The 24,933-nt window shown below is 45.6% G+C and overlaps 1 long non-coding RNA gene across 2 annotated transcripts in view; it reads right to left on the bottom strand.

Moving 5' to 3' along the window:
* Nucleotides 1–18,622: 18,622 nt before the first annotated feature.
* The window catches only part of LOC140398120 (uncharacterized), a 29,415-nt gene continuing 23,104 nt past the window's right edge, over nt 18,623–24,933 (bottom strand). For both annotated transcript variants that reach the window (XR_011937411.1, XR_011937412.1), the window contains exon 3: nt 18,623–19,997. This is a non-coding gene — a long non-coding RNA (uncharacterized lncRNA). The remainder of the gene's footprint in view (nt 19,998–24,933) is intronic.

The following is a 24,933-nucleotide window of genomic DNA, read 5'->3' as shown; positions in this document are numbered from 1 at the left end:
AGGACATTAGGCAGGTTCTTGTGCATTTTGGGAAGACTGAGTGTTGTGTCTCACTTTCATCTCCATAGATTCCAGCAGTCCTCCAAGTGCCAGCAAGCTTGGATGTCCCTGTCTCGGCCTATGTGGACCAGATTGTGTGCTGTGCGCACCAGATTGTGATCCCAAGGCTGCTCTAAGACTAGGTCCCACCAAGGTGTGTGTCTCTGCACTGGTGGAGGGTGAGGTTGAGCGCTGTGATGAGTCTTCAACAGTATTGTCCTTAGGCCCCTCATCTGAGAGTTTGAGCTGAGAGCATGGCTGGTTGAGGGACTCAGGCACTTGCGATAGGTGCCCGTGAACGAAAGTCGAAATGATCAGTGAACGGCAGGTGTCTCGGAAATGACTTGGGTGATTGTTACGACCTCACCGTCGCAGTGAGGACGGTCCCCATCCTCTCTGTCCAGCACAGTGGCTCGGATTTCATTGGGTGTGAGAACCTTGACCTAGGCCACTCCATCTCTGGTCAGGGACTCCTCCTGATTGTGTGCGAGCCTGGATGGAGAGACTGTGAGCTGGAAGCATGCCAGGCATCTGATAAGGATGCCTGCTATATGTGGGTGTTGAGTAGAGCACGTGAGGTCAGAGGTGGGTGCCACAATCACATATCGCATTCAAAGTATCATCTTGCATCATTGACTTTGTCTAAAAATGTGGTTGTGGAACCCACCTCTGAGCTCCGAAAGCTAGTGATTCAAAACAAACCCGTTGGACTTTAACCTGGTGTTGTCAGACTTCTTACTGCCCCTAATTAATAAGTGATGATTTATCTCAGTGCATGTTGTGGGATCTTGGTGTGCTGCATTGTTCAAAAAAAGAGGCAACCATCGTGGCTCCACTTCAAGGATAATTAATTGATCGAAGGCACAAAAAATGTTAATTTAAATCCAGTTCTTTTTGTTGGGCAAAAAATAATTACTTCGAACAAACAGCAGCAGTGAAGCTTTAAGAAAAGATCTGCGGGCGAGGAGGTCGGTGAGTTGGATGTTGTATTACTTTAAGATAAATAATGCTGAACCAGCAGTAAATCTACTTCATTTGTGCTCTCTCTCCCAACCACTCCCACTTTTCCATCCCTCTGGAACCTGTTTGACAAGCAGAACCAGTCCCCCTGCTTTGCCTGGCAACAGAGCTGGCACAAACCCAAGTTACTGTCAGAGAGAAATTATGTTTCCCTCTACTGGCTTGGCAGATAATATAAATAACCATCTCTCTGCTTGGATTTGAGGTGAATATCTGAGGGTTTTTTTTTGCTTAGCTTGGTTTGTGCATGTCACAGAGCAGATCAATTAATTCTTTGCTTACAGGACTGTAATTTTCTTTGAGAAAGAGTCAGGTTCTGTTTATTAAACTAAACGGAAGTGGGAGGGGGGGGGGGGGGGGGGAGGAGGAAAAAATACAAGACTGAAGGAGGGGGAAAAAAAACTTATGACTGAATAGCTATTTGAGAGAGGCCCAGGTAGAGGGGTTTGCAGACTCTACAATCAGAACACAAAAAGGGCACTATCACAGGACACATGCTGTGTTCCAAGATTAAGACAGAACGGTTAACAGTGAAGGTTTAACTTGGTAAACGATTTTCCAGACATAGACAACAACAATCTGAATTTATAGCGCCTTTTAATCCCGCGGCAAGGCGCGCAATCAGGCTAAATCTGACATTGATCCACATAAGGAGATACAAGAACAGGGAAGTAGGTTTTAAGGAGCAACATAATGAGAAGAGAGAGGCGGAGGGGTTTAAGCAGGGAATTCCAGAACGTAGGGCCATGGCAACTGAAAGCAGAGAGACCCCAGTGGCGAAGTGGTGGAAAGCGAGGATACACAGGAGTAAGAATTGGAGAAGTGCAGAGATCTCAGAGGGTTGTTTAGGGCTAAAGAGATTACAGACGCAGGGAGGGGGTAAGGCCATGGAGATATTTGAAAACAAGGAGGGGAATAAAGGAAAAATAGCTGGGAATGCCTACAAAATATTAACCCTTGTGGGGGTACAGATGGCATCACAAGCTTCAAAATGTATTATTCTTAATAAGACATCCAGATACAGATACCATTTCAAGAAAGTGAGAGTGTTAAATCATCAGATTTAAAATAAAACAAATGAATAAAACTGGCAAATAATTCCTGGTGGAATTAATTTTTATTCATTAGTTTGACAAACTGAAACCCTGCATGTATATATTATTCAAGGGCTTTGTCCATCAGAATGTTGTTGTATAAATGCGGAATGAGTGTCCTATCCTCAAGATTTGAGCAACTATTTATTGATGTGCCCCGAGTGTGAGTGAGCAGTGACCCCTGGTGGGAGTACAGGATGAAACAATTCAACACAGGCTAGTATTTTGCTACTGCATCTTCTTGTGTTTGTGGGAACAACGTGAACCAGATTTGCTGGAGTGGGATGTCGTTTGACTTTTCCCTCACCCTTCAGCTTGGACATAGTTTGCCCTGTAACTTGCTGGAAGTGCGAGCTGATAATGGCATGCTGATGGCAAAAGGGCATCTGTAACCTTGGGGACCAATGGAACCAATAGTCTATCTCATAACCAGTGAGATTTAACGATAGAGAAAGAAACAGGCAGAGAGAGAAGGAAATAGGGTGAACTAGAGTCCAATGAAAAATTAAGAGAAGGGAAGAAAGATTAAACATGAGAAAAAAGAAACAGAAAAGGACTATTTAAAATTTAAAGTTTAAGGAAATCTGTAAGAAGAATTTGCTACATGCAGGAGTGAGATTCCACAGTTTGAATTGTTCCCTTTCTGGGATGTATAGATTAATTGGAATTTCATTAACATGATCACATCATTAAAAGGTACTTGCACTGTTAATTATGAGCACTAACTTTCTGTGACAGGTTTAATGGGCAATTAATGTACAAATCCAGCAGGTTTTTAAAAATCCATTTTTATGGGATGCGGGTTTTGCTGACTAGGTCAGCATTTGTTGCCCATCCCTAATTACCCTTGAGAAGGTGGTGGTGAGCTGCCTTCTTGAACCACTGCAGTCCATGTGGTGTAGGTACACCCACTGTGCTGTTAGGGAGTTCCAGGATTTTGACCCAATGACAGTGAAGGAATGGAGATATATTTCCAAGTCGGGGCGGTGAGTGACTTGGAGGGGAACTTCCAAGTGGTGGTGTTCCCATGTATCTGCTGCCCTTGTCCTTCTAGATAGTAGGTGGGTTTGGAAGGTGCTGCCTCAGGAGCCTTGGTGAGTTCCTGAAGTGCTTCGTGTAGATGGTACACACGGCTGCCACTGTGCATCCAAAGAACAAAGAACAAAGAAAAGTACAGTGGTGGAGGGATTGAATATTTGTGGATGACGATCAAGCGGGTTGTTTTGTCTTGGATGGTGTCGAGCTTTTTGAGTGTTGTTGGAGTTGCACTCATCCAGGCAAATGGAGAGCATTCAATCAAACTCCTGACTTGTGCCTTGTAGGTGGACAGGCTTTGGGTGGGGTCAGGAGATGAGTTACTCACTGCAGGATTTCTAGCATCTGACCTGGTCTTGTAGCTCCAGTATTTATATGGCTAGTCCAGCTCAGGTTCCAGTCAATGGTAACCTCCAGGATGTTGATAGTGGGGGACTCAGTAATGCTAGTGTCATTGAGTTTCAAGGGCGGTGATTTGCTTCTCTCTTATTGGAGATGGTCATTGCCTGACACTTTTGTACCACTTGTAAGCAGCATGAGGTTAGGACTGACAGGCCAGAAATAAAAGAAACAGCAAACACACAAAGAAGCAGCCAACAGGGTCGTTGGAAGAAGCGGAAAAGAAAGAAGCTGTGATGCACGCGCGGCAATCATGGTTGCAAGCCTTCCAAAGGCAGAGCGAAGAGGAGACAAAGTAATAGGCCGGCCGTAAACCAGTCTTTGAAAAGGCTGACAATAGCCCAGATGATCACAGGGGTGATCCTGTGAGGGAGGCACAATGACCAATATGAAAGAGATGGACACTGACCAGGAATATCATGTTTATGGAAACCCTAGTTAAACTTGTTCACATCGTTTAAACATATCACAAACGGATAAAGTTAAAATAGTAATCATTGTTTTAAACAAACATTAATGTTTTCTGAGGAAAGGAGATCATAGATCATAGAATTTACAGTGCAGAAGGAGGCCATTCGGCCCAGCGAGTCTGCACCGGCTCTTGGAAAGAGCATCCTACCGAGGCCCACACCACCCTATCCCCATAACCCAGTAACCCCACTCAACCAACCCTAAGGACAATTTTGGACACTAAGGGCAATTTAGCATGGCTAATACTCCTAACCTGCACGTCTTTGGACTGTGGGAGGAAATCGGAGCACACGGAGGAAACCCACGCACACACGGGGAGAACGTGCAGAGATGTGGTGATATGCCTGTAAGCAATATTAAAGATGGCTAGTGGTGCGACCTCCAACCAACAGGTGGCGGTGCAGATCGACCATGCGGTCTTGAGACAGTGGACGTGTGACAAGGCACTCAGATATAAGTGCGGGCACATCCAGTGATCCTGAGATGTTTATAAGACGTACATGAGGCTAGTGTTGCTTAGGGGTAGTTCCTGGGGAGTACAAAGAAACTCCATGATAACTTGCTCTGTAACAGATCGCTATCCTACCATGTGTGATTTAATAAAGATCCTGGTTTGGACAAGTCACAAGTCGTTTGGTAGATTCCTTGCTAGATATCAAACACCAAACACAGCATCAGCCTAAGCTGGATATTGCCCAGGAATTGCTGCATTTGCACGTGGACTATTTCAGTGTCTGAGGAGTCGCAAATGGTGCTGAACATTGTGCAATCATCAGTGACCATCCCCACTTCTGACCTTATGTTGGATGGAAGGTCATTGATGAAGCAGCTGAAGATGGTTGGGCCGAAGACACTACCCTGGGGAACTCTTGCAGTGATGGCGTGGGACTGAGATGATTGACCTCCAACAACAACAACCATCTTCCTTTGTGCCAGGTTTACCCCCAACCAATGAAGAGTTTTCCCCCTGATTCCCATTGACTCCAGTTTAGCTAGGGCTCCTTGATGACATGCTCAATCAAATGTTGCCTTGATGTCAAGCGCAGTCACTCTCATCTCAACTCTGGAGTTCAGTTCTTTTGTCCATGTTTGAACCAAGGCTGTAATGAGGTCAGGAGCTGAGTGACCCTGGCGGAACCCAAACTGAACATCTGTGAGCAGACTGATACTGAGTAACTGCCGCTTGATAGCACTGTTGATGACTCCTTCCGTCACTTTGTTGATGATGGAGAGTAGACTGATAGGGCGGTATTTGGCCGGGATGGATTTGTCCTACTTGTTGTGTACAGGACAATCTTTCACATTGCTAGGTAGAGGCCAGTGTTGTAGCTGTACTGAAACAGCTTGGTCAGGGGTGCGGCAAGTTCTGGAGCACAAGTCTTCAGTACTATTGCTGGAATATTGTCAGGGGCCATAGCCTCTGCAACATCCAGTACCTTCAACTGTTTCTTGATGTTACGTGGAGTGAATCGTATTGGCTGAAGACTGGTTGTGATGCTGGGACTTCTGGAGGAGACCGAGATGGATCATCCACTTGGCACTTCTGGCTGAAGATTGTTGCGAATGCTTCAGCCTTGTCTTTTGTACAGATGTGCTAGGCTCCCTCATCATTGAGGATGGGGCGATTTGTGGAGTCCCATCCTCCAGTAAGTTGTTTAACTGTCGACCACCATTCACAACTGAATGTAGCAGAACTCAGAACTTAGATCTGATTCGTTGATTGTGGGATCATTTAGCTTTGTCTATCACTTGCTGCTTATCTTGTTCGGCATACAAGTAGCCCTGAGTTGTCGCTTCATCAGGTTGACACCTCATTTTTAAGTATGCCTGATGTTGCTCCTGGCATGCCCACCTGCACTCTTTGAACCAGCGTTGATCCCTGGCTTCGTGATAATGATAGAGTGGGGGATAAGCCAGGCCATGATATTACAGATTGTCATGATGTGGAGATGCCAGCGCTGGACTGGGGTGGGTACAGTAAGAAGTCTCACAACACCAGGTTAAAGTCCAAAGGTTTATTTGAAATCACAAGCTTTCGGAGCACTGCTCCTTCATCAGATGAAGACTTCACCTGAAGGTCAGGCTGTTGCTTCACTAGTCTGTGAGACAACTCTCCCAATTTTGATATAAGCCTGCAGTAAGGAGTAAGGAGGACTTTTCTAGGTTTGCCATTGTTGTTTGCAGTGCCTATGTCGATGCCGTGTGGTCCGTCCGGTTTCTTTCCTTTTTATTGACTTTGATACAACTGAGTGGCTTACTAGGCCATTTCAGCGGGAATTTAAGAGTCAACGACATTGCTGTGGATCTGGAGTCACATGTAGGCCAGGCCCGGTAAGGATTGCAGATTGCCCTCCACTCCATCCGGTCACTACTTTGTACAACCACCAGACACCTCACGAACGTCTCCTTGTCTTCCCTAGGAAGTCCTCCTCTGGGACCTCGCTCCCGACCTGGCTGGCAGCACCCGGACCCATCCTGCTCCGAAAACACGTGCGGGCGCACAAGTCTGACTCGTTGGTCGAGAGGGTGCATCTGCTCCATGCTAACCCCCAGTAGGCCTTGGCGTACCCCAACGGCCAACAAGATACTGTCTCCCTACGGGACCTGTCGCCCGCCGGAACTCCACGCACATTCCAGCCAGCAGTCCCACCCTCCCCTCCACCACAGCACCTTACAGGAGGATCGGTCCTTCCGCCGCCCCCGTCTAGGCCTCCCCACCCACCGACGCCCCCGCAGGAGCTCCCTTCCCAGGTCAGCCGTTTTCCCCACCAGCGCATTCTAGGGGTGTCGAAGCTGCCATGGAGATCGAAGCCACGCTCCCGGAGTCACAGACGCCCGAGCCTCCACCGGAGTCACCACCGAGGCTCCGACGATCACAGAGGACGATCAGGGCCCCCGATCGACTGACGGCTTCATTTTAACTGTAATCTGTAAATATAAACCATCAAATGTACATAGCTACCAGACTTGTAAATAGTTACTAAACACTGTACGGAGTTATTACGGTACCTCCATAACTAATTATACCATGTTGTTATGTTTTGTAGTTTCTGGCCACCATCCCCGCCGGACTCTTTTTTTAACAGGGGGTGAATGTGGTATTATAGGTATTACGGTACCTGATAGGCTAAAGCACCATTGGTGGAAACTGTATGCTTTCTATTGGCTAGAGTGTATAATAGCTCCGCCCTGGTAGGTGGGGTATAAGAACCCGTGCCGCCCCAGCAGCCCTCATTCTGCACCTCAGCTGCTGGGGGAAACATCTAGCTTATTAAAGCCTTCAGTTGGACTACAACCTCACTTTAGTGGTCATTGATCGTGCATCACCTAGGAAGTCCATCTCCGGGGTCTCGCTTCCATCCTGGCTGACGACTCCGGGACCTGTACTTCTCCGGAAGCATACGAGGAGCCATAAGACCGACCCCCTGGTTGAGAGGGTCCAGTTGCTGCACGCCAACCCCCAATAGGCCTACGTCGCTCACCAAGGTGGACTGCAAGACACGGTCTCCCTCCGGGACCTGGCGCCCGCTGGTTCCCAGGCCAACGCGCACCCCCCCTCCTGCGCACCACCACCTATTGCCACCCCCCGAATCCCTTACGCCCCCCCGGGGCTCCTGTACTGTCCCGATCCTACCACCATCCACCACTCCCCTGCCTACCCCCACCCCTCAACCGTCGTCGACACACCGGACCGAAGCTCCAGACAACATGCTCTCGGAGTCATCAACTGCAGCGCCCGTACCCGCCGCACCGCCAGAGCTGAGGAGGTCCAAAAGATCAATCCGGCCTCCAGACAGACTGAACATATGATGATCCCACTTCACCCCCGCTGGACTTCATTTTTTTAACAGGGGGTGAATGTGGTGAATGTATTCACCATAGTATAAGCTGTCCTGTGTAGCACTGTGGCCCAATGGTAATGTGATCTCCTTACAGATATTGTACTGGAACCTGGTGGGCTCCGCCTCTGGCTCTGCCCCCCTCAGACGGTATATAGACCGGCCGCCTGGGGGCGGCGCTCATTTGTACAGCAGACACAGGCAGGCAAGTTCTTGGTTAATAAAGCCTATGTTCACTCACTCTCATCGTCTTGCAGTGAATTAATGGTACATCAGTCGTGGAGTCAAGTCTCTGTTCTATTTTCAATGTCATTGGAGTAGATTGACTTTGGCGCTGATGATTCGGCAGCTTGTTCTACCAGCTCTCTCCAATTTTATTTCCATTAAAGTCACCAGGAAAGAATTCGGCTGTGATTCAAAATGGGGGCGGGTTCGCTATTTCCTGCTTTACTCCATTGTGCAAAATCAAAATCTACCCCAACACTCACACAATATGAAAATATTCCTGAAGGTGCAATCTGTACAATAGTTTCACAATAACCACATTTAAAATCGAGCTGAATTGTTTCTTTTTAGTAACCAGAAAAAGGCAATTATTGCATAGATACACCTCACAACTTACATCAAAATTAAATACAAACTCAAAGTCATAGAATAAGAAGCCAATATAAATGTACAAATCTGCAGTACTATCCTTGCAGACCGTGAGCAAGAGATGAGTAGCAAGTTAACCTGTCCCTTTTAGTGGTGTTGATTGAGAGAGGCCACTGATTGAGAAAAGATCCTGATTGAAAGGTCAGTAAGAGGTCAGTAAGGGTGCAAGCGAGGCAGAGACCTAGTGCGTTTATTTGGGAATTTGGCTTAAAGTGGAAAATGGGTGCCTGGGGGAAAAAATGTTTCAGATAAAGTTTACCGCGTGAAGTGTGTCTTAGAATAGAGTGCTGGGAGTTGAGTAATTAAAAGTTTACCCAGGTGTCTTTATTTATGAAGAGAACAAAGTACGGACACAGATATAATGCAACACACTTTATTAAATATAGTTAACCTGTAAATTACCCACTATATATACAAGGAACACCCAGGATTTGACTATACTACCCGCAAAGGTGGTTTGGTATGCTGTAGATCCGATCTCTGAGTCACTCTGGTTCCTCTTTGTAAAGGTGATTCTCGCTGGCTATTTCTTCCTTGCTTGCTTGCTTCCTTTTTTCCTTCCTTCTGGTCTGGCCAAGGTCGCCTCATACACCACGTCTTTGCTTCTGGTATCTCTGAGATGCCTACCTTTATCCCCCTCTCTCCCCGCCTTTCCAGAAACTCCTCTGGCTTCCGACCAATGAGGTCTCAGGAGGGGGTCCCAGTAGCCAATGGTCCGGTTGATGACCGTTTGACAGGCCACCTGAGCCCACCCCAGGTGCCCCATCTCTGATGGTATGGGCTGCACATGACCTGTTCCCATATAAGGTGACAGTAGACACTCTGGGTGACGGAAAGTCTGGCTCGGTCAGGGCTACGGACAATAGACCTATGCTTTTCAATGGGGTACGATGATCTGCTGCTGGGTCTCAGTTGAGTGCGATGATCTTTGATGGGTGATTGAATGGGACAGGCCCAAACATGTTCTGGCAGCTTGTCTGTTGGTTATGTATTTGGGATATCCGGATTCTGCAGGCTTCTTGCTGGAGCGGACTGTTGGTTTTAATTTAAAGTGCCCAATTCTTTAATTTAGGATATCCAATTTAATTGGCCTTAAAACTAGGCCCTAATAATATTACCACAGCGGTAATGACACAAAGATAGGTAAAAAATTAAATTGTAAAGAGGACATAAGGAGGCCACAAAAAAGATATAGATAGATATTATGGGAAAATGTGAAGTTGTCCATTATGGCAGGAAGAATAAAAAGAAGCTTATTGTCTGAATGGTGAGAGATTGCAGAGCACAGAGGTGCAGAGGGACTTAGGCGCCCTAGTGCATGAATCACAAAATGCTAGTGTACCGGTATGGCAAGTCATTAAGAAAGATAATAGAATGTTACCATTAAATACAAAAGTAAGGAGGTTATGCTTCTGAGTACTGGGTGTTGGTGAGACCTGGGGCGAGATTCTCCGACCCCCCGTCGGGTCGGAGAATCGCCGGGGGCTGGCGTGAATCCCGCCCCCGCTGGTTGCCGAAGTCTCCGGCACCAGAGATTCGGCGGAGGTGGGAATCGCGCCCACCGATCGGCGGGAACCGCGATCGGGGCCCACCGATCCGCGGGCGGGCCTGTGCCGTGGGGGCACTCTTTCCCTTCCGCCTCCGCCACGGTCTCCACCATGGCGGAGGCAGAAGAGACTCCCTCCACTGCGCATGCGCAGGAAACTTTCAGCGGCCGCTGACGCTCCCGCGCATGCGCTGCCCCGACATGTCATTTCCGCGCCAGCTGGCGGGGCAACAAAGGCCTTTTCCGCCAGCTGGCGGGGCGGAAATTCGTCCGGCGCCGACCTAGCCCCTCAATGTTGGGGCTCGGCCCCCAAAGATGCGGAGCATTCCGCACCTTTGGGGCGGCGCGATGCCCGTCTGATTTGCGCCGTTTTGGGCGCCAGTCGGCGGACATCGCGCCGTTTCCGGAGAATTTCGCCCCATATTTGGAGTATTACATACAGCATTGGTCTCCTTATTTAAGGAAAGATGTAAATGTGTTGGAAGTAGTTTGGTGAAGGTTTACTAGACTAATATCTGGAATGGGTGTGTTGTCTTATGAGGAAAGTTTGGACAGGCTAGGCTTGTATCGGCTGAAGTTCAGGAAAGTAAAAGGCAACTTGCTTGAAACATACAAGGTTCTGAGGAGCGTCGACAGGATGGATGTGGAGAGGATGTTTCCCCTTCTGGGCAAATCTAGAACTAGGAATCACTGTTTAAAAATAAAGGGGCGCCCATTTAAAACGGGGATGAGGCAAAATGTTTTCCTCAGAGGGCAGTGAGTCTTTGGCATTCTCGTCCTGTAAAGGTAGTGGAAGCAGAATCTTAGAATATTGTTAAAGCAGAGGTGGGTAGATTCTTTGTAAGCAAGGTTATTGGGGGTAGGCGGGATGAAGATTTGCGGTTATTATCAAATCATTATGATCCTATTAAATGGTTGAGCAATCTCGAAGGGCTGAATGGCCTCCTCCTGCTCCTTATTTGAATGTTTGTATGCTCACATGGGAGAGGATTCTGAGACAATCCCCTGCTTCACTAACAGTGTTATGCTGTTCACCTCAATAGGGGTCACTGGAGCCTGGAATCAAAGGCATCTGTAGCCCTCACAGCATCATTCATGACCTCAGAGAGCCCCAAAGCTCTTCACAGCTGATTAATTACTTTTGAAATGTAGTTACTGTTGTAATGTAGCAAATGTGACAGCTCATTTTCATACAGCTAATTCCCAGAACCTACAATGTCATAATGACCAGCTAATCTGTTTCAGTGATGACTATCAGTGGATGTGGAGATGCCAGTGTTGGACTGGGGTGAGCACAGGAAGAAGTCTTACAACACCAGGTTAAAGTCCAACAGGTTTGTTTCGAATCACTAGCTTTCGGAGCGCAGCACCTTCATCAGGTGAGTGAAGAAGTAGGTTCTACAAGACATATTTGGACAAAGTCAAAGATGCAAGATGATACTTTGAATGCAGGTTTTTGCAGATAATTAAATCTTTACAGGTTCAGACAGTGCGACTGGAGAGAGGGATAATCACAGGTTAAAGAGGTCTGAATTATCTGAAGCCTGGACAATTGGTAGGATTTCACAAGCACAGGCCAGATGGTGGGGGTTAAACGTAGTTAAATGTAGTGAGACATGAATCCAAGGTCCCGGATGAGGCCATACTCATGCTTGCGGACCTTGGCTATCGGCTTCTGCTCGGCGATTCTGCATTGTCGTGCGTCCTGAAGGCCGCCTTGAAGAACGCTTACCCGGAGTTCAGAGGCTGAATGCCCTTGACAGCTGAAGTTTTCAGCCTCTGATCACAGCCTCCAACAGTGGACATGAATTGATCATTTCCAGTTCCATTAATGAGGTAGGCCACTGGTCATAATGAATGGCCCCATTTGTCCAATTAGAGAGGTCAACAAATATTATTGCTGGACTGATAAAGCTCAATTAGACTGCCCCCCCACCCCCCCCCCCCCAACCACCACTTCCGAAGTCCACCATCCTCTATCAGGAGTTATGAAGCCAAAGCATTTCATATCAATTCCACCCTTGCACTACCAATTGCTCGACAACAGATGGAGACAGGTCAGAAGGAGAAATAACAATAACTTTAATATGGAGCACTAGTAAATTACATTAATCGGGATACCAGGAAAAAGATACTAGCAAAAAAGAGGCTGAGACTATTTCTGTGGCATTTACGTAATTGCTCAGAATTGAACAAGATCAGAAAAATGCTGATTCAATGCAGTGAATTTCTAATCGATGATGATTTATCTTCATGCAGAATGACTCCTCTGTCCACCCTGCTATCAGCTGCCAGTGTGGCCCCGACTCACAGCTCACAGCTGTCCTCAAGTGGGCATGGATGGTAAAGCAGTTAAATTCACGGTTCTGCTTTGCCATTTTACAAAACATCAATTTCCCAAACAGCCCATCTGGATAGTATGAAAAGCAAAAGACCACAGATGCTAAAAGTCTATAAAACAGGCTGAGGATGCTGAAAACTGGTCAGCCAACATTGTGAGGCGAAGACATCAGTAGGTTACAGACTAGTCCAAACTGGGCGCGGGAGCAATAGGTCAGAAGGTGAGAGCATTGAGGGAGAACTAGGGAATAGGGACAGTGTGGCTCTGAGGCAGAGCAGACGGGGAGAAGTTGCTGAACACAGCGGGTCTGGTGGCCTGAAGTGCATATGTTTTAATGCAAGGAGCATTACGGGTAAGGCAGATGAACTTAGAGCTTGGATTACTACTTGGAACTATGATGTTGTTGCCATTACAGAGACCTGGTTGAGGGAAGGGCAGGATTGGCAGCTAAACGTTCCAGGATTTAGATGTTTCAGGCCTCGTCAAAAAGAAAAAGGAGGCATTTGTCAGGGCTAAAAGGCTGGGAACAGACGAAGCCTGTGTGGCATATAAGGAAAGTAGGAAGGAACTTAAGCAAGGAGTCAGGAGGGCTAGAAGGGGTCATGAAAAGTCATTGGCAAATAGGGTTAAGGAAAATCCCAAGGCTTTTTACACGTACATAAAAAGCAAGAGGGTAGCCAGGGAAAGGGTTGGCCCACTGAAGGATAGGCAAGGGAATCTATGTGTGGAGCCAGAGGAAATGGGCGAGGTACTAAATGAATACTTTGCATCAGTATTCACCAAAGAGAAGGAATTGGTAGATGTTGAGTCTGGAGAAGGGGGTGTAGATAGCCTGGGTCACATTGTGATCCAAAAAGACGAGGTGTTGGCTGTCTTAAAAAATATTAAGGTAGATAAGTCCCCAGGGCCTGATGGGATCTACCCCAGAATACTGAAGGAGGCTGGAGAGGAAATTGCTGAGGCCTTGACAGAAATCTTTGGATCCTCGCTGTCTTCAGGGGATGTCCCGGAGGACTGGAGAATAGCCAATGTTGTTCCTCTGTTTAAGAAGGGTAGCAAGGATAATCCCGGGAACTACAGGCCGGTGAGCCTTACTTCAGTGGTAGGGAAATTACTGGAGAGAATTCTTTGAGACAGGATCTACTCCCATTTGGAAGCAAATGGACGTATTAGTGAGAGGCAGCACGGTTTTGTGAAGGGGAGGTCGTGTCTCACTAACTTGATAGAGTTTTTCGAGGAGGTCACTAAGATGATTGATGCAGGTAGGGCAGTAGATGTTGTCTATATGGACTTCAGTAAGGCCTTTGACAAGGTCCCTCATGGTAGACTAGTACAAAAGGTGAAGTCACACGGGATCAGGGGTGAACTGGCAAGGTGGATACAGAACTGGCTAGGCCATAGAAGGCAGAGGGTAGCAATGGAGGGATGCTTTTCTAATTGGAGGGCTGTGACCAGTGGTGTTCCACAGGGATCAGTGTTGGGACCTTTGCTGTTTGTAGTATATATAAATGATTTGGAGGAAAATGTAACTGGTCTGATTAGTAAGTTTGCAGATGACACAAAGGTTGGTGGAATTGCGGATAGCGATGAGGACTGTCAGAGGATACAGCAGGATTTAGATTGTCTGGAGACTTGGGCGGAGAGATGGCAGATGGAGTTTAATCCGGACAAATGTGAGGTAATGCATTTTGGAAGGGCTAATGCAGGAAGGGAATATACAGTGAATGGTAGAACCCTCAAGAGTATTGAAAGTCAAAGAGATCTAGGAGTACAGGTCCACAGGTCATTGAAAGGGGCAACACAGGTGGAGAAGGTAGTCAAGAAGGCATACGGCATGCTTGCCTTCATTGGCCGGGGCATTGAGTATAAGAATTGGCAAGTCATGTTGCAGCTGTATAGAACCTTAGTTAGGCCACACTTGGAGTATAGTGTTCAATTCTGGTCGCCACACTACCAGAAGGATGTGGAGGCTTTAGAGAGGGTGCAGAAGAGATTTACCAGAATGTTGCCTGGTATGGAGGGCATAAGCTATGAGGAGCGATTGAATAAACTCGGTTTGTTCTCACTGGAACGAAGGAGGTTGAGGGGCGACCTGATAGAGGTATACAAAATTATGAGGGGCATAGACAGAGTGGATAGTCAGAGGCTTTTCCCCAGGGTAGAGGGGTCAATTACTAGGGGGCATAGGTTTAAGGTGAGAGGGGCAAGGTTTAGAGTAGATGTACGAGGCAAGTTTTTTACGCAGAGGGTAGTGGGTGCCTGGAACTCACTACCGGAGGAGGTAGTGGAAGCAGGGACGATAGGGACATTTAAGGGGCATCTTGACAAATATATGAATAGGATGGGAATAGAAGGATACGGACCCAGGAAGTGTAGAAGATTGTAGTTTAGTCGGGCAGTATGGTCGGCACGGGCTTGGAGGGCCGAAGGGCCTGTTCCTGTGCTGTACATTTCTTTGTTCTTTGTTCTTTGTTCTAGAAGTGGCCATGTTAATACAATTGGATCAAGCAGGGAGGACAAGCCTCATAGAGATAAGACAAAACCCAAACAGAAATAATGAGCGGAATGTTATAAAGTTCTCTGAGTCAGAATGTTGTGGAGCTGGCCGATGGTTACAGTGGCCAGGATGGAATAACCATCTGTTAGTTGTACTAGTTGTGTCTGTACCTGTGAGAGTGTTGTACTCCACGTAAGGCAGCAAACACCCTCAACTTGGAAACAAAATGATGATTTAAAAACTTGCTCTTTAAATATTCCCTTGCCTCCTGTCTGTTGTTCCCTTTGAAACTTTGTTAAGGATGTTCAGCGCACACAGCAATGCTCCGGTTGTTCTCCATTGCGGATGTCTGCTGATTTTAGGTTGGATTAGCTTCCCATCACAAATCTGAAGATGTCCCGGATAAACATCCTTCCCAAGTGCAAACAACAGCTGGCTAATCGAAAATAAAATACTGTGGATGCTGTAAACCTGAAATAAAAACAGGAAATGCTGCAAATACACAGCAGGCGAGGCAGTATTTGTGGGGAGAAAAAACCCAAAGCTAATATTTCAGGTTGATGAATTTTCATCAGAACTATTGAATGGAATTAGCCTCCCTTTCCCCACATTGCTCTCCTTAAATCGTTGATTATTTTTTCCCTCCGATAGCAACCTGTCATTTATTCAATCCCCTTTATTTAACTGAATATTATATGAGCACTAAAGGTTAACCCTGTGAGGGATGAATCTTTCTCTAACTCAATACCAGAGCAGGGACATTTACTGCAGAGGCTGGAGTCAATTGGCAAAATGAAGAACCCAGAGTTTGTCAGTGTTAAAGTGACTCCTTGTGCTTAGAATTCCAGCTGTGCCATTCTAAATGTCAAATATAATTACACACACTGTGATTCTAATGTCAAATGAATACAGTTGATCTACAAGTATGACACGCTGTGTGATTTGTACCAGGAATGTCACGTGAGATCAGGACTTGCGGTGAGACCACTGGGGAAAGGGAATGATTTGCAGTTATACACGCCTTTCAGCGGTTGCTTCATTACAGTGAAATATTTTAAAGGGGAGTCTGTTACAAATCAGAAGTGACAGCTATTGTACAGCAGCATCCCCCTGAACTGCAAACTCTTTGGCTTAAAAAAAAAGCAATGTAGTTCATTTTCTGGAGTGATAGAATTGAAAAAATAGAGAAACTGGCAAGAATTCTCCAGCCGCTGGGATTCTCTTTTCCCGCTGGCAACGCAACCGCGCCCGCAGGTTTCCCGCCCGGGTGGGATGGCTTCAATAGGAAATCCCATTGACAAACGGTGGGTTGAGAGATTTCTGCCGCTAGCGAATGGCGCGCCACCGAGAGAAAGGCGGCTGGGGACTGGAGAATCATTATGTTAAACTTGTATAGAACCATGGTAAGGCAGCACTTGGTGTATTGTGCACAGTTCTGATTATATAAATTATAAAAGAAACTGGAGATGGTGGGAAAAAAAATGAAAAAATACGGTGGCGGGACTGAGATTATAACAAGTGGCAAAGACTGAACAAAATAAGCCTCTTTTCTTTTATTCGTTCACGGGATGTGGGCAGGGCCAGCATTTATTTCCCTTCCCAAATTGCGCTTAGATCCACATTTCTGTGGATCTGGAGTCACACGGTGGCAGATTTCCTTCCCTAAAGCGCATTAATGACCCAGGTGGGTTCGACGATGGTTTCATGGTCATTATTCAGATTTCCTGGTCTGCCGCGGTGGGGCTCAAACCCAGACCCCCAAAGCGTTACCCTGGGTTTCTGGATTACTTGTCCAGTGACAATATCAATACGCCATTGTCTCTAGGAATGAGAAGGCTAAGCAGTACCCTAATAAGAGGTCATTAAAATTATGTGTGAGTTTGAAGCAAATAGAATAGATACATTTAAGAAAAAGCTAGGTCAACACATGAGAGAGGAAGGAATAGAGTTATGCTGATATATTGAGATGAAATAGAGAGCGAGGAAGGTAATTTGGAACTTAGACATTGAGATAGGCCAGCTGGGCCGAGTGGCCTATTTCTTTGTTGGAGACTCAATGTAAATTATTAGAAAGGGGAAACAGCAAAATTAGATTTCCATTTTGTTGGACTTCAGATAGATATTTGCTGATTGGCTGATTCAGTCGCAAGCTGGGACCTGGGTGGGTGTGAATGCTCTCCCTACAGTTAATGGTTGCTAATTTTCAGTAAAATTCTAACAGCAGCTGTTTTGTGTGCCTTTAATTCACAAACTCTTGATGAACCGAAAAGTTATCTTGGCCATATGGTAGGTCTCAGTGTGAACGAGGTAGTTCTGTAAACCAGTTTGTAGTATAAAGGGTTAACAGTTAGGCTATGCTAAGGTATGGCATGGATGATGATGTACCACTGACGCTAATCAGTCATGTGCTAGACTATTGAGAGATTGGAATCATGCCTAAGAGCTATGTGCCAACTCTTTAACCTATTTAGATGTAGTACTAATGAACAAATGTTAAGCAGATGCCAGAATATGTCTACAGTGTGTCTAAGACCCACGCCTAGAGTCCAAGCCAGAAGGATTATGGCGGCAGCAGTGGAGACATTGATGTGTTGTGGCATACTTCTAGAAATCCTAGAAAAAAACAGATGATGCTCATCATTTGAATGATTCACTCTCTTTCATGTAACAGTCTTCAATCTTTTATTTAGAAGCAGTGGAAATTCAGCTTTCAGTTTAGACGCTCGGCAGAAGTTCCTTTCTTTCACAGAGACACCGCCAACTGGGCCCAGGGCAGACATTGAAGTTGTGAATCTCTCAGTTCTTCACATAGTAAGGCCAGAGGTGGAGGATGCAGACAATAACTATCCATGTGAATTTAAAAAAAATTCTTGCATGGGATGTGGATGTTGCTGGCTGGGTCAGCATTTATTGCCCATCCCTAATTGCCCTTGAACTGAGTGGCTTGCTTGAGCAGTTAAGGTTCAACTACATTGAATCAACTACCAAGCACAATGGTTAGCACCATGTAGCTTCACAGCGTCAGGTCCCAGGTTCGATTCCCGGCTTGGGTCACTGTCTGTGCGGAGTCTGCACGTTCTCCGTGAGTTTCCTCCAGGCGCTCCGGTTTCCTCCCACAAGTCCCGAAAGATGTGCTGTAGGTAATTTGGACATTCTGAATTCCCCCTCTGTGTACCTGAACAGATGTCGGAATGTGGCGACTAGGGGCTTTTCACAGTAACTTCATGGCAGTGTTAATGTAAGCCTACTTGTGACAATAAAGATTATTATTATTACAATTATTACATTGCCGTGGGTTTGTAGTCACATGTAGGCCAGAACAGGAAGATTTCTTTCCCGAAAGGATTTCAGTGAACCAGATAAGTTTTTACAACAATCAATAATGTTGTAAATTTATTTAAAAATTGTCACCATTTTAACTTTTTTATTGAATTCAAATTTTACCATCTGTTGTGGTGGGATTCAAACCCAGGCCTTCAGAGCATTACCCTGGGTCTCTGGATTACTAGCCCAGTGACAACACCACTACACTATCGCCTTCCCTGAATTGACTGTTCCTAGTGTTATGGGTCTGGACCAGAAACCCAATTTTGGTTCAGATCCCGGATTAGAAGCCAACTATTTGCATTTCGTAAAACTATGAAAAATGTTCTGCAACATAGAGTGATAACACTGATCAGTAGACAGTTTTTATATTGAAATGTACTTTAATTTGAACACAGAATTAAGCACATTAGCAACAAAGAAATAACCTTTTAGTTAACCGGTACAACATCTTAACTTGCTTCCTGAAACGTGCTTCTACTTTCCAATTCAGCAGCCCATATATTTTAAATACCACTTTTGTATAAAGTTGACAACCAGGTTTTACTTGCTTATTTTGGTGCAGAGTCCTTGGAGAGAGAAACTTTTTTTAGAACCAAGCTGAAAGCCTTCTGCTCAGCTTACAGCCCTGGAAGCAGCTCCTTTGTCCAGACAACCTGGCCCCTCCTATCAGTTACACCAGCTGCACTCGAAGCACACAGGATTCTTTTGTCTCTTGTTACAAGATGTGGCTTGATTTATTTAGCCAGGCTCAAACATTACATTGTCTCGCTATCAGCAATCAGGTAAAATGGCTTTTAATCTATTAGCAAAACACTTCCCCTGCAAAAATCACTGATTACCTCACTTGCCATCACACCTCCAGGAGACATAGCATCTGTAAGCATTTTAACCTCGGTTTTAATATTACTGAAAAATACAAACCATAAAGTATGGCAATTTCTTATATTCTTCACACGAGAGAGTGATGAGGAAGAATCCATTGCAGCACTGAGTGATCTGGAGGTTGAGGTCCTAGAGAATGATTCATCTTTCCCATTGTTGGATACACCGTCTGAAGTCCCTGTTGTCTCTAGAAGAATCAGTTGTGTTTTAGTGGCTGAGCAGCATTCAGATCCTCGATCCACTGAATCTACCGATGGACTGCCTACTTTATCTCCTATTGTTCATGAAGAGTCTTCCATGGAGAATACTTTGCCTGAGTCCAAGTTAGAGTCTATAGAGGATCACACTGTTGGAGAGCTGGTACCTTCCCAGGGTGAAAATAAATAGCCTCCCCTATTCAATTACAGTTGAAAGTGTTCTCTTGAAGTGGAGGTTGGCACAGACACTGCAGCAGAATCTTTAGCATTTCTGAACGCTGCAGAATCCTGTACAGCTATCCAGTCCCCCAATTGGTTGTCTACAGGATATTAATCTTGTTACAGAAGATGAGGCTGTCTTGTCTCCATATTCTCAGCAATTATTCACATGGCCCATAGTGGAGCAGCCTCACACAGAGAGAATTGTGGATCTCTAACCATTGCCCATAAAGTAAATGGCCCTCCCAAAAAAGCATTGGAAAATCATCTTTTCCTGACGGTCTTACAATAAGTTTTTTTCCTTTGCCATCTTCGTTCATTGAAATCTCAGATCTTCAATGGCAATGCCAAGACATCTTCCCGGTACCGTGAAAGATTGTATCCCCCAGGTCTGTGACTGAGGGAGGGTAGGAGTTGAAGTTGACTAGAATCTGTAGCTGTAAAAAGGGAGTTACAAAAATGTAATGTAAATAGTTAGAGATAGTTTCATGTCCTTGTTAAAAAATAGGCTAGTATGCTTGGCGGAGGTGTAGAATAAAGGAGTAACAGATGAAATATGCTAATGTATGATGATATCCGATACAGGTTATTCATCTTTAATAAAAGGGGCAACATGCAATACTGTGTGTACTGCAGTTTCATGAGGATTTATTTGTTGGAATTATTTTAGGATTTTTAGTGGAAGTTTGGTGTCCTTTAAGCAATATATCATCTTAATCTAAATATGTTTCATGTATGATGTAGATGATGATGTACCACTGGCAGTGGTCAGTCATGTGTTAGACTTCTGAGAGGTTGGGATCATCCCTCAGTGATTCTGCTCTGTAACCTGTTTAGATGTAGTATTGATAATTAAGTGTTAAGCAAATACCAGAGTATGTGCATAGTCTGTCTTAGAACCAGGTCCTACGGCTAGAGTACAAGAGAGAAGGATCCAATCTCAGAACAGAACTAATGCTTTATTTAAACGCAGCCCTTTGTAGCGATCGAGGTTATGGGCAGCAGTGGGAAAGGGCAGTGGTGTGAGTTACACAGGGCAATGAGCCTCTGTTCTGCACCTTAAACCAGAGTTCCCAAACCGTGGGGCACGCAACATCGAATCGCAAGTTCTGAGGCAGCACTGGTCATGGAGCTCAGATTGAGTTTTGACACCTGCAAGGCCCTTTTGAATATTTATTTTTCACCTATCAATGGGCTGGCTTAATCGTCATTTCTCTGAGGCCTCATTGGTGTGACAACCAAAGCTTGTACAAAGGTGCGTTTCAGGGCCTGTCCAGTCAACAAAACCGATGGCCTGCACTGCCCACCGCCTTCAGACACAGTCTGAAGCATTCAAATGGGGTCAGATTGGGCAAAGGTTTGGGAAGCACTGTCTTAAACGCGTTGGAACTAGTTGTGATGTACAAAGTTTTGGTTCCATGTCAATGCAAGAATCTGAACATTCTTCAACTTGGGAATGGAGGAATATTTAAAGGACTCATAAGGTTCACCTTCTTTAATGGCAAATAGTAGCATTGAAGCAACAATCCACAAAGCTAAACTCAACACATCAGGCAACTATTTACTTCGATTCTTGTGACACTGAGCTCTTGGACCACGAGCTAGCAAAGATCTGTAAGATCTAAAACAGCACTGATCTCTGCAAGCTATTATCTGCACAGATCTTTGGGCTCTCTAAGCAGCATTGATCTCAGAAATATTTGATCAAATTTGTTAATAGAATCTACAATCCTGATTGATCTTTTGCTTTATTTGGCCTGAAACTGCTACAGCACCATATAATTTTTTTCATAGTTGTACAACTGCTTAACAAAGGTGACATAATACTTGCAGAATTGTGGTAGAATTGTGACAGAAATGCCATCCATCTTTTTGTATCCTAAAAGATTGTTTATGAAACATATTTAGAATAAGGTGACATGTTGCTTAAAGGACACCAAACTGCCATTAAAATCCCTATACCAATTCCATTAAATAAATCTTCATGAAACTGCTATATGGACAGTACTGCATGTTGTCCCTTTTATTAAAGATGAGTAACCCGTATTTGATAGTCAGGGCATAATTTCAAAGTCCACAGAGGATTCAAAACTTGGGTATAAAGTAAACGATGAGGTGGAATATTAACTGAACTCAGGAGGATCTGGACAGACTGGTGAAATGGGACCTTATCCATCAGCGGATTTTATATCTCTCCAATTTACCTGTTGATTCCGATATGACAATTGGGCGGCACGGTAGCACAGTGCTTAGCATTGCCGCTTCACAGCTCCAGGGTCCCAGTTTTGATTCCCGACTTGGGTCACTGTCTGTACGGAATCTGCACGGTCTCCTCGTGTCTGCGTGGGTTCCTCCGGGAGCTCCGGTTTCCTCCCACAGTTCAAAGACGTGCAGGTTAGGTGGATTGGCCATGCTAAATTGCCCTTCGTGTCCAAAGGGGTTGGGTGGGGTTACTGGGTTGCCGGTTTGGGGTGGAGTTGTGGGCTTAGGTGGGGTGCTCTTTCCAGGGGTCGGTGCAGGCTCAATAGGCCAAGTGTCCTCCTTCTGCATTGGAAATTCTATGTCTATGTCTATGTCCCCACATGTCACTGTCTGTGTGGGATATCATAGGTATCAGCCAAGAATGCAGCTTCTCAGATCTCTGATACTTGACGTTCATCTAAATAAGTCTTAATGGTTACTGGAATGCTATTTTGGAATTGTTCCACAATCATAATTCTCCTCACGTGAATAAAAGTCTGCTCCAACTTTAATGAGCGAACTATTGATCCCACAGCATTTCCTGCTCTCTTGCAAATTCAACAAATGTCTGATTAGGCCTTTTCTTTATGACGCTAAACTTTAATCGATAAGCTTCAGAGACAAGTTCGTAAACATTTAATGTTGGCCTTTTAACCACTTCATAGTCTGCAGGTTGTTCTTCTTGTATCTGTCAGGACACTTTGTAACATGAGAGTCCAAGGACACATGGCCACTTTAACTTCACAGCATTCTTTTCAAATGAGGCAAAATATCATTAAAGTCCCAACCTCTGTAAACCTAGGCTATTACGATCCCAGACCAGACCCCAACAGTGGCTAATATACTGGACAGAAACACCAATATTGTATTTTAATTTTGTAAGACAGTGAGGAAAGGATACCTCACTCCAGGAGTGATTTCACGCAAAATAGGCATATGCTTTTTTAAAACTAACTTTATTACTAACAGAATATTAGAATACCTTTAATGTTACACAAGAGAATAGCTTACAATTACCCCATACATAATACTAACAATACTAATCAATACAGTGACACAATGACCATTAACTGCTATCTTTATTCCCACTCAAACTTAACAAAACCATCTCAGCTCTCTATCCATGTTTAAATACAGTTAGCAGGCCCAGAAAAACATGTTTCAGAGATGCTCTTTGAAAATGTTTTAAGAGATAGACCTGAATCCTGTCAGAACAATGCAGGATTTCCAGCTGAAGTCTTCAGAAACTGTCTACACAGATTGACTACCAGAACCAACTGCAAACTCCTGTGTCTCAACTCATTGTTGAAACTGCCGATCCGGTTCCCAGTCCCCAGTCAAATCTTTAACTAAACTGCAGTGAGAGCAGATGCCAGATTTCTGCTCACATCCTAATCTAAAACTCAACTAACCTGCTTTTCTGCACAATGCCTGGCACTCTAGCTCCTCCCATTAATTACATCACCGTACAAAGCTGAAACGCAATGGGGCGGGCCGGAGAATCGCCAGGACCGGCGTGAATCGCGTCACGCCTCCCCGACGATTCTCCGGAGAGTGGAGAATCGGTGCCATTGGCGCCGGCGCGGCGCTGGCCAGGGGATGCTCTATGGGGGGACCCCCGCACGCCGATTCTCAGCCCGGGATGGGCCGAGTGGCCACGCAAAAAATGCCGAGTCCCACCAGCACCGTTCACACCTGCTTTTACCCGACGGGACCTCGGCATGGATGCATCCGGGGGCGGCCAGGTTGGGGGGGGGGCCCTCCGCTGTGGCATGGCCCACGATCGGGGCCTACCGATCGGCGGGGGGGCCTCTTTTGTTCTGCGCCAGCCCCTGTAGCCCTACACCATGTTGCGTTGGGGCTGGCACAGAGAAGGGAGCCACTGCCCATGCATGCATTGGCGCCGGTTCCACTGCACATGCGCAGACCCGCGGCGCCCATTTGACACCGGGGATCGGCAGCTGGAGCGGTGTGGGTCGCTCCAGTGCTGTGCTGGCCCCCTGTAAGGATCAGAATTTCTGCTCCTGAGGGCATGTTGACGCCATCGAGAAACGCGACGGCATTTACGACGGTGTCAACACTTAGCCTCAGGATCAGAGAATCCCACCCAATGTATCTAATTAACTACTCCACAGGGAACTGTTAATCTAAACAAAAATCCATTAGCCCAAGCTTTTATGATGCTTTAATTGCACCTGTCTCCCACAAGCATTTTATACAAAGACATTACAAACACCTCTGGAGCAATCATACATACAGTAACACAGGCTTTAACCCTTCCCAAATACAAACACTACAATATATCCAAAATTCCCACATTCCTAGAGTAACAGGTTGGCAACCCAGGAGGTGACAGGGTGAGAGATCACCTTGGAGGTAAAGGTACAGACTTACCCCGGCTGCGCCAAGGTCATTATTTCTTTTCGGCACTGCTGCTCCGTCCTCTTCTGCAGGGAGCTGGCACTAACTAAAGCTGCTATGCCCTCCCAGGCAGGGGCAGTCACCTTGTCGGTGGGCCATTTCCCACCTCTGCTGCACAACATCCAGAAGCCTGCTCAGAGCTCTCTCTGAGAAATGCGGTGCTGGCTTGCTGGCAACCATCCCTCTGAATGGATTTGGAACCAGTGCTGGGGAGGCGTATAAGTGGATCTCCCCAGTGATCGCAGTAATTAAGTGTCCCTGGGGTGAGCGAATTAGCAGAAGGCCGCTAAAAACACGGCGTGATTCACATGGGGAAAAAACTTTTCTTTAAGAGGCTCAAACTTCACTGAGAAATCCTGCCGATGCCATCTGTGGTATTTGCTCCATTTTTCTCATCGGAACTGACACGTTGCCATTTTCTGTTCAGATTCCACCCTATATCTCTTTACTTATCACTATGCTCCCTTGCTATCTTCTTACTATGGAGTTCCTGTTCAAGCTTTCGCGTTTCTATTTATTTCACTCTTTCCTTTTTCCTCTTTTTAATTTGTTTTTAAAAAAAATTTGCTTTATTTTCTAGCTAACTCTATCTGTGATTCACCAGTTTCACATTTCTCATCTTTTAATCATAAATGCGGGGTAATCACTTTGATTATATCAGCCTTATAAAATGCTGCTTTATTTCTATATGCAATTGATCTGCTAACTCTC

The sequence above is a fragment of the Scyliorhinus torazame genome, chromosome 21 (assembly GCF_047496885.1).
Source record: "Scyliorhinus torazame isolate Kashiwa2021f chromosome 21, sScyTor2.1, whole genome shotgun sequence".
Taxonomy (NCBI): domain Eukaryota; kingdom Metazoa; phylum Chordata; class Chondrichthyes; order Carcharhiniformes; family Scyliorhinidae; genus Scyliorhinus; species Scyliorhinus torazame.
The sequence above is the reverse complement of the archived record's forward strand: the minus strand, read 5'-3'. Positions and strand labels throughout refer to the sequence as shown.